At 44.3% G+C, this 13,399-nt stretch overlaps 1 protein-coding gene across 12 annotated transcripts in view; it reads right to left on the bottom strand.

The window, feature by feature from the left end:
* Window positions 1–13,399, bottom strand: part of sox2 (SRY-box transcription factor 2) — a 73,657-nt gene that overhangs the window by 20,354 nt on the left and 39,904 nt on the right. For 3 of the 12 annotated variants that reach the window (XR_003751679.1, XM_029000666.1, XM_029000665.1), the window contains one exon: window positions 1,249–1,510. The exons of 2 other annotated variants lie outside the window; for them this stretch is intronic. The gene's annotated coding sequence lies outside the window, so the exon portion shown is untranslated. Of the gene's footprint in view, window positions 1–26; window positions 44–584; window positions 600–1,248; window positions 2,443–13,399 lie in introns of those variants that run through there. 7 more of the 12 variants (XR_003751678.1, XM_029000669.1, XM_029000668.1 and 4 more) reach the window with 5 other exon arrangements.

The raw sequence follows: 13,399 nt of genomic DNA on the forward strand, positions 1-13,399 counted from the left end.
GCAAGAACAACAAAAGTCAGTTATACCAAGTGTGCCACCCCCACCAAACATAATGAGAAGGAAAAGCTTTATATATATATATATATATATATTTTTTTTTTTTTGCCACTGGGTATTCAAAGATAATTTGAAAGGCATTGTTTCTGCTACAGATGGTTCCATTTTAATACAATAACAGTGCGCTTTGTGAATACTACCCACAATAAAAATCTAAAGCGCGCTCCTGAATAACCATTTTGTTCTCTCTTGTATGGGGCCAACAAAAGCAGGCGTGAGGTAACGGGCTCGGGTTATTGAAAGGCGAAGAATGGGAATTTGATAAAGATTCCCCCCCCACTCCATCTCTCTCTCTCTCTCTCTCGCTCTCCTCCTCCCCATTTGCACACACGTTGCTACGTTGGGACCCACACGCACAAGCCATTATTATTATTTATAATAATTTTTTTTATTATTGCGTAATGGTGCTATTCGTGCGTTTGGCGACGTGTGCGTGACACGAGCGTGAGGGACGTTTTGTTGGGACGTGAAGCATTCAAACTGAAATCAGGTGAACGCAGACGAGCAAACGGGCCGCTTTAACTTACAGCGTGTTCGCCTTTCGGCTGTAATTAAGGCCGCGGGGTAACCGATACGCCGCGACGCCGGGTCCCGGACGCGCAGGGCCACCGCCACTCCGTCCCTGTCGCAGGGCGGGGCAGGGAAGGTTGTGTGTCCCTTTTCTATAGGAATGCCGAGCCAATAACGAGTTGAAGCGCTAATTGGCTCGCAAGGTGCACGCAGCAGAGGGAGGGAGTCTAATAACACACACACACACACACACACACACACACACACACACAAAATAACAGTAATCGCCTCCATAGCGTTATATTTAGGAGGCTGGTGGAAAAATAAATAAATAGATATATTAATAATCTGTAAATGTTTCATCTTTTTCTGCCTCTTTCTTCACAGAACTCACTTTCAAAGCCCCCCCCCATTCCTTCAAAAGTCAAAGAGAACTTCCCCGGCTTTAAGTATTATTACGAAGAGGATTAGACGGTTTACTGTTAGTAATTATTATCGTATTATTAATTTGATCTTGAAATGCCTTTTTTTTATGGCTGGTTCATTTAGTGGGACCACGGCCTGTATTTTTTTTCCTCACTATGTGTTCCAAATAGAAACTGCGCATTCATATCATAATTTCCACATGCGTGAGTGCGGCTGCACAAGGCCAAACTAATGGGCGGGCGACACTCTACTGACCCCAGCCGTGTTTTGTCGTGGGCTGGACGGAATCCGTAATCAATGGGAAGCGCTGTGGGGCGAGAGACCTGTCAGTCACTGTCAGAGATGATCCGCCGCATCAACTTCTTCAGGGCCTGGTGCTGCCAGAGGAGCAGTGGAGGTCGCCATGCAGGCCGGCGATGAGGCCAGGCTCCGCTGAAAGCCTGGTAATCAGGCAAGGCGCGGGGCGACAACGCATGTCGTCGGTGACACACGTAATCCAAGGAACAAGTGCACCCCGCTTGGAAAAAAAGGGGGAAATAAATATGAGTAATATCACAGTATTCCCTGTAATGCTCCGTCTTTGTAAATATGTAGTGCTGTTTGGACAGCATGAGGTGAAAGTCACTAAGGGAGGGTAAAACTGGTGGCATATATCATGTATAATGTAACATGTATAATGTGGTGCCAAGTGCCGCTGTGAAATATAATCCAGACTAGTTGGCATGTTCGCACTTCTTTCCTGTCTAATATACCATTTTCCACTTGAAAAAAATATGTAATTAAACAGGCTTTGAGTTTTCATCACGACCATGGAAGAGTGGAGGAAAAAAAACAGCGTTTCGTCCGACTTGCATCTGAGCACATTATCAGGAATCGGGAGTCCGAGTGAACTGAAATGGAAGAACATATGTCTTATATTTGCTCTTCTTTTTGCTTCAGGGTTCATGTTAATTAAAAGGAATCTGGACGGGATCAACAAACACACCTGGTTTAACTATTATCACGCTGGCCGCTGGGCAAGTAATGGCATAAAATAATTATATTTAATGCTGATAACTCTTTAATAATCTTTTATTGGCTAAATCTCAATATACATCTTATGCTTTCACACACACACACACTAACATACAAGAAATGCTTTCATATATTTATTTGTGTTTGCAGAGTTTTTTTTTTTGCTCAAACCAGATGCTGTAGGGGAAATAAATGTCACTTAAAAAAGATTGTGATCTTTGAGTTCTTTATGGCAATTATGTTTTTACATTATATTACATAACATGCGAATAAAGCAATACAGTAAACCTGATCCAATGCAAAGGCAGCATAAAAATATAATTATACATGCAGATTTCATGTACATGCATGCATCCATGAAACGGTAAGACATCGTAAGGATCGGTACCACCATGTAATGACCAAAGCAAGAAAATACAGCAAATAGGAAATGAATTCTTCAAATCATTTCCCCCTGCCCCCCCCCCCCCCCGCCCCCCACCCCCAGATATAAAAATTATTTAGAAAGACATCATGTGACAAACAGCATGTAACAACAATAATTGTGAATAGATAGTGAAGTCCCATTAGATCGGTGAATACCTGCTCACTATAATACCCATAATAGATCCCGCTAAGTGGCAGAAGCAGTGATGTGCTGTCACAGTGCTTACTAGACAGTTATTCTCACCATCAGACATAGCAGAGGGTTTTGTTTACTGGCCAATTTGAATTAAAATAAAGCTTTGCTTCTGCTGACTGCACATCATTATCCACGAGACTATAATCCCGCCTGCAAATCCTATAGCTTCCAGATCCTGGCCCTTTGTTTGGGATTACTGAAAGCTTAGCCTATAACAAAGAGAAATGAGGCGTTCCCCTCATCCCCTGTAATTAAGTGTGGAGAGTAATTTAGAATCGGACCAAGAAACCCAAAAGCATCATAAGATGATACCTCTCAGACTCCGGTGACATGTTAGCGTTAGCGATACCTTGCAGCGTGCCACAGGAACACACCCCGCACCTGCAGCCCGCCACGTCTGGCCAGACCTCAACATGTCAGATACGATTCTTTTCAGCACCGAGAGCCACCGCAGGTTCAGTCGCCGGCCAGGAGGATAATCTGTAATCCTTCACAGTGAATGTAGGAGATAATCAGATTCACACTTTCGGTGCAACCTTGCCTCAATTAATTACAGTCATCTGACAATGATCTTGGAGCTTCTCGTTTCCTCCGTCTTTGGGCCATGGACATCAAAACAGTAGACGCGTGAAAGATACCTGGAATATTTTGCTTCGGTGATTTCCCATCTGCAAAGAGCAGGAGAGCGTCAGAACCTCTGAGACCCTGCACCCATCTGAGGCCTTTATCTGTCCTAGGCCTGGTTCCTGAGTTGGGGGAAGCATCTAGATGTCCTAAAGGGACGGACCACGGCTGGCGACCAAAGGTGGGACCCATTGTCCCTCGTCCGCTGGCCTAGCTGGCGTCAAGTCCACCCTGTCGCAGTGGTGAGGACTAAGCGAGCTCATCCTTCCAGGCCGGGAGGAGATAGACATATACTCCAGACACCGGCTCTGGAAGAGCATCTGAGGGCTCAGCTGCCTTTGATAGAGGTGGAAAGCTTTGTTTTGATGGCCGTCCAGAGCCCTGGATCAATACGGCTATCTTGTGGTGGACTTTGCAAAAGCCGAGTGAATCTGGAAAAAAAATAAAGACCAGTCCCTTGTGGACGTGAAAATCAATGAATGCCCCCCCCCCACACACACACACACACACCTCCACTGTGAGAGAAGAGACAATAAGTCTTGTCGTCTTCAACTCTGCGGACGAAGGATTCAGAAACAGAGACACGTCCGATCGCCCTGGTGATTTTTTTTAACAGTGCAATTTAGCAACACGAGGAACACTCATAATACCTGAACTGGAACTCATATTTCTATGTTAAGTAATTACTGACAAGCTCTGCATGCAAACATGAAAGCAATTTCGCTATCAGTTCACCTTATTTACTTTTATATTGTAGAACGCACTCTGCCGGTGACCCCCAGACCCCCACCTGCCACCGCCCACTCCAGCAAAACAACATCGCGCTCTCTGCCTAATGTGGGAACACCAGGGAGGTCTCAGACGGCACAGCCTCCTCCAGCAGACAGGCCGTGACTTGACACCCGTTTGGCCGCCCCTGGCTTTCTTCCCCCTTGTTTAAACACTAGTTGTAGAATTTCACAACTAGCCCGTAAACGGCACCGGCCCGCGGGAAGATAAATCATCGTGGTTTGGCCGGCCTGTGAAAAGCAAAGAGAGCGTCCCGAGCCATCCGTTCTCGGCATCTGGGAATTGCGGGATCGCCATGGGAGAGGCCGGGGCTCAGCGAAACGTTCCCTTAAACAGCACAATAAAACCACACAAACGGTGCGCAACAGTTTGCAACATCTGCCTCCCCACTGTGTGTGTGTGCGCGCGCGTGTGTGTGTGTGTGTGGGCGAGAGAGACAGAGAGAGGGAATGCAAGTGTGTGTGTGTGTTTGTGTGTTTTGGCAAGGAACGGACCGCTGACAGCCCTTTTACCTCCCACCGTTAACATCTGCTGCGCTTAATGCTGCCATGTACCTTCGCTACGGATCCACGTTGATGGGCTAAAATGATTGCATTACACACGTGTGTCTGGAAGCTCAAACACGCCGATGCCGGGCTGAATTAGCGTTAAAACGTTCTGGGTTGCTGAAAGGAACGACCGCAGAATTTATTTTTTGGGACAAACTGTGAAGATAACTTCACCTTATCTCATTTCAGACATCCACGCCCACGGACGAAGCACTACTATGTCATGATAGACCCTTTTTCTCTGCAGTAAGTCGTGATTTATTTCCCAAAACAGACGACTCCCATTAGTTCCTTACAAATGCCGCCTTTCAGCCGCTCCCGGCAGCAGAATTAGACGCCGCACTTGCTTCGAAGGCACAAACATGGCCACGAGACATATCATAAAAGCCACCTTTGCGGGTCGGCGGAATCTCATCTCGTGTTGAAGCGATTCCGCCAGCGATATGACATGGAGAGGAACAATGACAGCTGTCCGTCTCTGGGCCATTGTTGCAGAGGCATTTGGGCCTCTCCTGACATACATCCCAAACCGACTCCCAGGACTACCCCCAATTCGTCCCATTGATGTTCCGTGCAAAATCAATAAAAATGATCTCGGAGTCCATACGCCATTTGGCAGCTCCATCTTGTGGCATCGTCTTTAGAATATAGGGGCCATACTGTACAATGGACTAGCCGAGCGCATGTAATTTGTCAAGCTAATCTGTGGCACTCTTACATTGATTTTTTTTCCCTTTCCTGACTCCTTAGCCTCTAGTCATTACGAGCACAAAAACTAACTTAATCATACAGTGTGTTAATGTACGGGTCACAATAACGTCCATTTTCTTGCCCTCTGGTAATTTTAGTCTTTCTTAAGCCTTTCTCCGAGATCTTTTTTATGGGTCAGTGTCCCTCCACTTCTGAAAATGGACCAGTGAAGATTTTTTTTTTTATACAGAATAATCTTCTAAATTCATCTACTACATGGTTATTGTAACATACTGTACATAATTTGATATACAGTTTTTATAAAAAACAAATATTTTGGTGGCTTTAAATAAATTGGTTTACTGTGTCAAACCGCAGTTTTTGCATCATCGTGTTTCAGAGAGAAACTGCTTTCGGCGAGCGTGATACGAATATGGTAAAGGTGCACTAGAGGCGTGCAGTGTGCTTCCCTTCTGACTATTGAGAATGGCTGTGGACCCTTGATATCGAGTGGCATTACACAAAGTGGCGCCGTTGATACCTGCTCATACAATACCCCTGCGCAGAGCGCGACAATGCGGCGCGGCCCTTAAACCCACAGCAAAATAAGGCATTACATTTCACTTTATGTAGCGTTCCCCCGCGACACCGCTGTCGACAGAACCCGATGGGGAAGTGTTGTTACTATCAGGCATCTTATTAAATAATCCCGGCACATCCACTACGGCTGCAGGATTTCAATCGGCATTTGTGATGTTTGCCAAAACTACCATTCACACCAAAGCTGTGGGAAGTTGGGGGTGGGGGGTTCCTCCTGTGGCATGTGTGTCACCCACTCTGTGTCACCTCGTCTGTGCTTATCTGCCTCAGTCAAATGTATTTCTTATCAAAAAAAAAAAAAAAGAGGAGAACTGTCTGACAATACGGCGTTATCAAATTTCTTCAGCTGAGTCCTGGTGTCATTCAGCAGTCAGATGGTTCTCGCTTTGATTGATGGATGGGCTTCCCAACAAAATAAAACTGGGATCAACAGCTTTGCACCTCTCTCCCCATCGGAGACCTGACCGAAACATTCCACCATAACAAAGGCAGGATTACGGATGCATTAGCTCTCCATCGACCACAGCCTCCTAGTCCTGTCAATACTTTGCACATAATAACCTGAAGCCACGATAAGGAAACAAAAGAAGTGGGAGATAGGAGCAGCAAGGAAAATAAATCAATGGGAGCAGGGGGGAAAGTTTTCTCAAAGACACACTGTCAAACCGGGGAAGAATTTTCAGGCGAATCGCCGGGATAATGGCCTCTGACATGAGCACAATGAGCCCTCCAGGCCCATCAGTGGCTGGCCGCCTGGCCTCGATAGGCACAGATAAGGGGGACGCGGTGAGTGTCCACTCATCCAGGCAAGAGGATGGGACATCTGCATCCCATGACGTCCCGCGTCTTGAGCCTCAGAGAGCTGCACACCTTTCCAGCGTTTCCGCACAACATTCAATTACCGCATTAATCCCAGGCTTTGTGGGGATCAGTGCACCTCTGGATGTCCCCTGGTCATCTCATATATTCATGCATTTCCTTTTTATTTCTCTCACAAAGTCTTAAATGTTCCGCGGAACATGGCTGGAATGCTGCACAGCAGTCGTTTCAAAAAAGATCACTTCATGAGGGCCATGGCAGCCTGTGAGTGGCAGTTTCCGATGGCTCTGGGAACGCCCGGCGTAAATAGCGTTGTTGAGGGAACAGAAGAAATGTACTTGCAGGCGCCATATCTGCGGTGGCACTTCAAGCTACTCCTCAAATCTGTGGAGGGTTGAGCCGTTGAATAAATGCGAACGGCCCGGGGTAATTGTTTCAGCGCTCCTAATTAATTAATTTCCCTCCCCGCTCCTCCATCCCAGTTGTGGCATTTGCTCGGCGGGCCTGGGCGCAAAAGCGCAGGTATTAATAAAAAAAAAAAAAAAAGAAAAAAGAAAGAAGAGGGGGGCAGGCGGTGGAAAATTAATGCGAAATGAGAGAGACAGAGAGGGAGAGAGAGAGAGAGAGAGAAAGAGAGGGAGAAAAAGAGGCGCAGCTTGTTCTGTCTGCAGAGGGTTGACATACAAAGACACAATAAACCTCAGAACAAACAGTCACTTAAAAAACTACCCAAGAAACAGTGAGCAAATTCAATTACAGAAGTAATTAGAAGATATAGGGCAAGGCTGCCTTTTGGGACTGTGCCAGAAAACATGAATTAATAAGAGAGAATAGGAGGAGGCCGGTGTAGTAATTAAGAGGCAATCACCTATGTCAATGAATACCTAAAAACAGGATGGAAAACTATTAATTCAGTGATCAAAATATTTTTTTCAGATGATTAATACAGCAAATTCATTTAAAAAGACTAATTTCTGGAAAGATAGCAAGACAATTGCACATAATGTGCTCCTTCTGGCATTTATATTGCTAATTAAATTTTGATAATTTGCTGAGGCATTTTGAATTATCTGTAAAACAGCGAAGGCAGCATTTACTAAATATTGTCTTCGGCAGTGAACTGTGCTTTCTGGCACAGGCCGAGATCGTGTGTGGCTGGCTTCCATTCAGAATTCAAAGGAAACTAGTTGAGAACTTTTTAGACTTATCAGTTTCTCCCTTCCATGAAACAATGACAGCAATTTAAATGACTTGATAAGAATAAAATAAATATTATTTTGCCAGAGTAGCCTCCCCTGTGGGAGATATCATTTGTCCTTGATAAATATTGAATCACTTTGTGAAGTAATTAAACCATTTAAAAAATGCTCAACTTCAAAAGGTCGAAGGGAAAAAAAGATAGAAAATGTTGAGGAAAATAACATAATAAATTGCAACAAAATGAATAGAATTAGTGTAATACCATTAAAAAGAATAAAAAAACATTCTAAACATTTAAGCAAATATGGGTTAGAAATAAATTATTTTATTATTTTTTGCATCCTTAACAGCATCTTTTTAAATTACTGCTGTCATAAGGAAAATTTATCTTTGAATAGGATAGTAACAGGCAGCAGTAAAAATCTAAAATGAGTTCCCCCCCATCTTTGATTTGAAATGTCATTTAAATAATATTTATCATATTTACTTTTTCCAATATGAACAGAAATGGACATTAAATAATGTCCACAGTGATATGAATTTTAAGTTTGTGATCTTAGAGGGGATTAGTTATTCTTTCTTTGCAAAATAGGAGATTTCCTTATACAAAAAATTTACATATTCATATGAGCTAGCAGTTCAGGCCATTTTAGAACAGATATGAGGGTCCAAATTCCACTTAATATTATCAAGGCTGGAAATCAGCTGGCATAAAAGGCCAATTGCCTGAGGGTTATGGATAACACTAATATGCTTTGAAATTTCAATGAAATACGAGTGCCATATTTACACCATAAGGTATATCATTTACTGCAGGGTGCAGAGAGAAGAGTGGCTGGACACAGGCTGCCATGCAGGGTTTTATCGTCTGCACTCCAAGTTCAATTATCACTTAATGGACTTAATATAAAAGATGGTAATGATGAGTGCCATTTCCACAAACGTCTGGAGAAAGCGTGTCTTGAAATCAGTGGACAAAACAAATATGCTCCAATGTGATTAGTGTCCCCAAATCATTAATGCCCCTTAAAATGTCCAAATCAACGATCAGCTGTGGGCCATTAAAGCAAAGTAATATCCAATGAAGTTGCATGTTATGCATGGGATGTCAGGACCTATGTGAATTGCTTTGATATGTGTCAGCTGAGACGCTTTAATTTTCTATTCAGAGCGTCTGCTGGGGGCCTTTTTTTGGAAATGAGAGTGATTAACTGACGATTGCAACAACGCAAACTGTCACTCAATAACATTTCTGAGAACATCTGCTGTCAGAGAGACCTGAGACGTGAATTGAGAGGCGAGAACTTTCCCTCTTCAATCTTGGCATCCGATGCACACCAGGCATTGGTTCCATGCCAGCTAGTGGGCCATCTGGGTCTCTTTAACCCTGAAGATGACAGATGTGGAGGCAGATTCAGCTGGATTCTCCATATTTCGCTTCATGAACATGAAGTGCTGTGACTCTTTCGCATTTCCTGTCATTCACAGGGCGAACCGCTCAAATCTAATCATCCTGAATTGTGTCTGAACAGGAAGACATTCTACAATGGAAACTTCAAGGTAGCTTTCGTCTAAGTTATTTATTTTACTGAAAAAAACTAACATATTAAATCTGCCAACATACATTTTTGAAGGGAAAAAAAGCATCACTTTTATACGTTTTAAAAGGGTCATTTCATCTCCTGTAGGTTGAAATAATAGATAATCGTTTGGGACTGATGGGTCATGACCTGTACCGTAGATTGGCGCAAGGACTAATAATATGTGACCCATGTGTGAGCCAACAAACCGAGATGCCTCCGGTTTGCCCAGAGCCCTCCTCTCCTGATTACGGATGCTCTGCTCCCCCCTGCTAGCTGGCACCTCAGAGGCCTACCAGGTAAATTGCAGTCTCCCCCATCACCCTCCCTTTGTAATATAAAGCACTGTATCCCAGCCGGACTGCATCCCTCTGACTGGCACTCTTTACTCAAATGACAGTGTTCCTGCAGACGTAATGGTGCTCATTTTGCCAGCACCCAGCAGTGGTTTCACTTATCATCAAACTTGATGGGCAGCAGGTTCGCGCTGGCGATGTTTGATGGCTGGGCTCCTCGTGTGATATGTTAATGAGGCCTACTACTTTCTCATCCACCACAAATATCAGCATAGAGTCAGTTAAACATCACCCTTGATCTCGTCTCATGTAACGGAACATGACACAATTTGAAGGTAAAGGGTCAGATTTTTACATTCTTTGAACTTCTATTTGCTGGATGCTTTGGGACTATGTTATATGGTTTGAATGAAGCTCATTTGGAGGCTGCATCAGTTGACTGGATGACTGTCGACATAATTAAGGCTTAATTAGCAAATGGTTGAATGGCTATAACTCGTTATCAATATCATATTGTACCTCTGAAGAGAATCTCACAAAGTATATTTCTCACACAGAGAAGCCTAAATGCTCCTCAACCTCACTCTAATTGTACCATGATGAAATTTCACAGCAAAACCGCTCATAAAGATCCCATTCAGTTTTCCAGAAGCCCCCTTCCTGGGAAAGATTTGACCCGTCCAAAATTTGCCAGAATTCCATCAGAACACGACTGAAATCTATACGTCTTTATTTGGTGACAGTTGTGCCCTTTGTGATTTGCGGCGCTCAGCGGTCCTTGTCCCCAGTGGGATGGGCAAATTGAACAACTGCTGTTGACCTCCAGTCTATGGGAACACACATCCAGTGTGCCGACTGCCATACCCTGAGGGACAAGCCATCCCATCCAAGCTCCCTGGAGAGGACCCAAGAATCCCCATAATCCTCAATCACACACACACTCACTCACTCACGGAACACACATGGAAACACGTTCAAATTAAAACAAATTGGTTGTTTTCTCAGAAGTGTGCGGTGCATGAGCACACCGCGCCGTTTCCGCTGGGCATTTTGATGAGCTGTAAGTGCCGTAAATAATGAAATCTGCGCATCTGTCACACAGACACCACACACCGCTCATGAAGTGTGACGGCCTGTGACGCTGTTCATTTGTCACACCATGATTAGTGTTATTGATCCCACCCCCCCTTTTTTTTTCCAGAAACAATTATGATTTGCAATAGGACTAATCATTTTCATGCTGCTCAAATACAGTACTTAAATTCAGAGTTTACACTTGCAAATGTCAGGAAAAGTCTTTTCACTGAAACATTTGTGTGATTTGCCCGTAATCCTATTTCTCTGCGTGGCGTGTGCATTAATAAGCAGTGTGAAGTGGCCGATTCCCAGTAACACCCAGTGATCCGCGGCGTTTGGCCGTGATGGTAAGTCAGCCACTGATCACGTCTGAATACGTTATTGTCCTTGTCTGAAAGAGATCAGCGCTTTCATGTCTGTATCGCTGACGCTCCCAGCATGTGGGGAGAAGCGCTCCAAATGGACAGGCGCTCCAGCGGTAAGCAAACACAAGTTACTTTATGCTCTGGACCCAAATTGGGAAACACGAGGCAGCTCACATTCTACAAATTTGGCCCCGGCTGTTTGGGCTGCAGGATTATGGCAATAGTTAACAAAAAATGATTGAGTCTAATATGACAGGCACTGAATGATTTATACTAAAGCTCTAAAATGCACAAACTATCTCTAAATCAATTCTATTTCATAAATAATAAAAAAGGAAATGCATTCAGAACAATACATGTATTTTGAAATGCATATTAAAATAACCGTACCCCATTGTGGGATTAATGTGTACCCATGTTGTGTGCATTTTAAAATGATACGTGTGTAAAAATGAGAACCCTTTGTTGAGCCTGGCCTCATTCCTCACATGTTAATGTTGGGTAAGTTCCTTGTTGTGAGGTGGCGCCTGTCAGAAACTGCTGATGCCTGGTGTGTGTGCGCAGGTCAGGGCCACTGCTGGAGATTAGAACTGTATTCACAGCGAACTCTCTGTGTCTCTTGCTCCTTCATTGACGTCTGTCCCGAAAGCACAACGAAACAAGTGGATTTGAGAGCATGGATGTTCACATCACAAAAAGCACCTCCACAAATTGCACTTACTGAGCAGCTAATTTGGCAGTCTCACTTCACGGGGACTGGCAGAGTGGGGAGTGTGAGGAGGATGAACACAAAGCTGCAGAGACAAAGCCGCCCCTCAGTGGGGTAGTCTGGGGGGGGGGCATGAAGAGGGGAAGCGAGGACTGGAGTGGGACGGGCATGGCTTATCGCACGGAAGGGGAAGTCGGAAATGACGGGTGGTGAGGGGAAGACACTGTCCTGGAAAGCCTACCTTCTTTCTTGGGCCACCTCAATTAACCTTAATTACGAAAAGTATGAAACAGCTCACTGCTCAGGTGTACATTCGTGTTCCCTCTCAAATGTTCTGTCATTTATAATTGGAAGGCAGGATGAAGTTTTGTCCCTTTGCTCTAAACGTAAAAAAAAAAAAAAGGTGTTTGATTTCATGAGCCTTTAAAAGGCTTTGATAAACATTGTTTGAAGCTTCCTTGTGTGCACAAACTCAGTTCCTGTGATCAAAGTGGAATTTCTGCATGTTGTATCTGATCAAAAGCTGTAGTGAGATTAGGGATCATGAAAACAGCAAACAAGAATAAATAGAATGCCACAAAGGAGCTAAATAATACACCAAAAATCACCATGGATAGTGACATACAGTCTCCAGATACTTAGAATGTCAGCAATTAAAGACGTTTTGTGAGTATTACCGGATCTTAGTGTATTTTAAGAAGATAATGTTGGCACCTTTGGATACTGCTGGATGTAGACAGTGCAAAAACAAATATACACGGCGTGCACAGCACTGAACCGAATGCAATTTGGCCTGTCACTCCAACCATCGCAACTTGGGCTCACCGACAGGAAGCACATCTGTGCGTTGCCTCACTTAATGGCTGCATTAAAAGACAGGTATCCAAACAGCTCGCAATGCTTTTTGGACCGCAACATTCGAGAAGCATAAAAGATGGCGCATTTGCTGTCTGCGAGGCTTACCATCACTGTAGTACATTAACATCTAGGGCCTTTTGAGAAATATTGCTGCCTTGCCCTGCCAACAACTTGCTCTTTTGTTACCACACTCACTTAGAGTGCCTGTAATGGCCCGAAATGGGTGAGGAAACAGACAGGCAAGGGAAAAAACACACCCACACAAAGGAGCCCTAAAAAAGAAGCTCTGCAATGTGGTCTTCTGCTGCTCAGACCTGTAGGGTAGGAGGCCGCATCTTTAGAATCTATCCAAGCGGCACTAAAGTTCACTGTCCGTGCCCAATCAGGGCCATTTTTCCTAGCCGCCGGGGCTCCAGCATCCCTGCCTTTGCACTACACTGGAAGCCCTTTGTACTAATTGCTAGATTGTACCAGATTTTCTAGTTCAGTTGCACGATGGGCAAGGAAGGGGAAAACGTCAGGGGCCACAGAGCAGAAATGACTGAAGGAAGTGAGCGAGTGTGTGCGTCTGCATGTGGGGAGAGGAAGGTGGAGGAAGTGTAAGTCATGCAGGAC

The sequence above is a fragment of the Denticeps clupeoides genome, chromosome 13 (assembly GCF_900700375.1).
Source record: "Denticeps clupeoides chromosome 13, fDenClu1.1, whole genome shotgun sequence".
Taxonomy (NCBI): domain Eukaryota; kingdom Metazoa; phylum Chordata; class Actinopteri; order Clupeiformes; family Denticipitidae; genus Denticeps; species Denticeps clupeoides.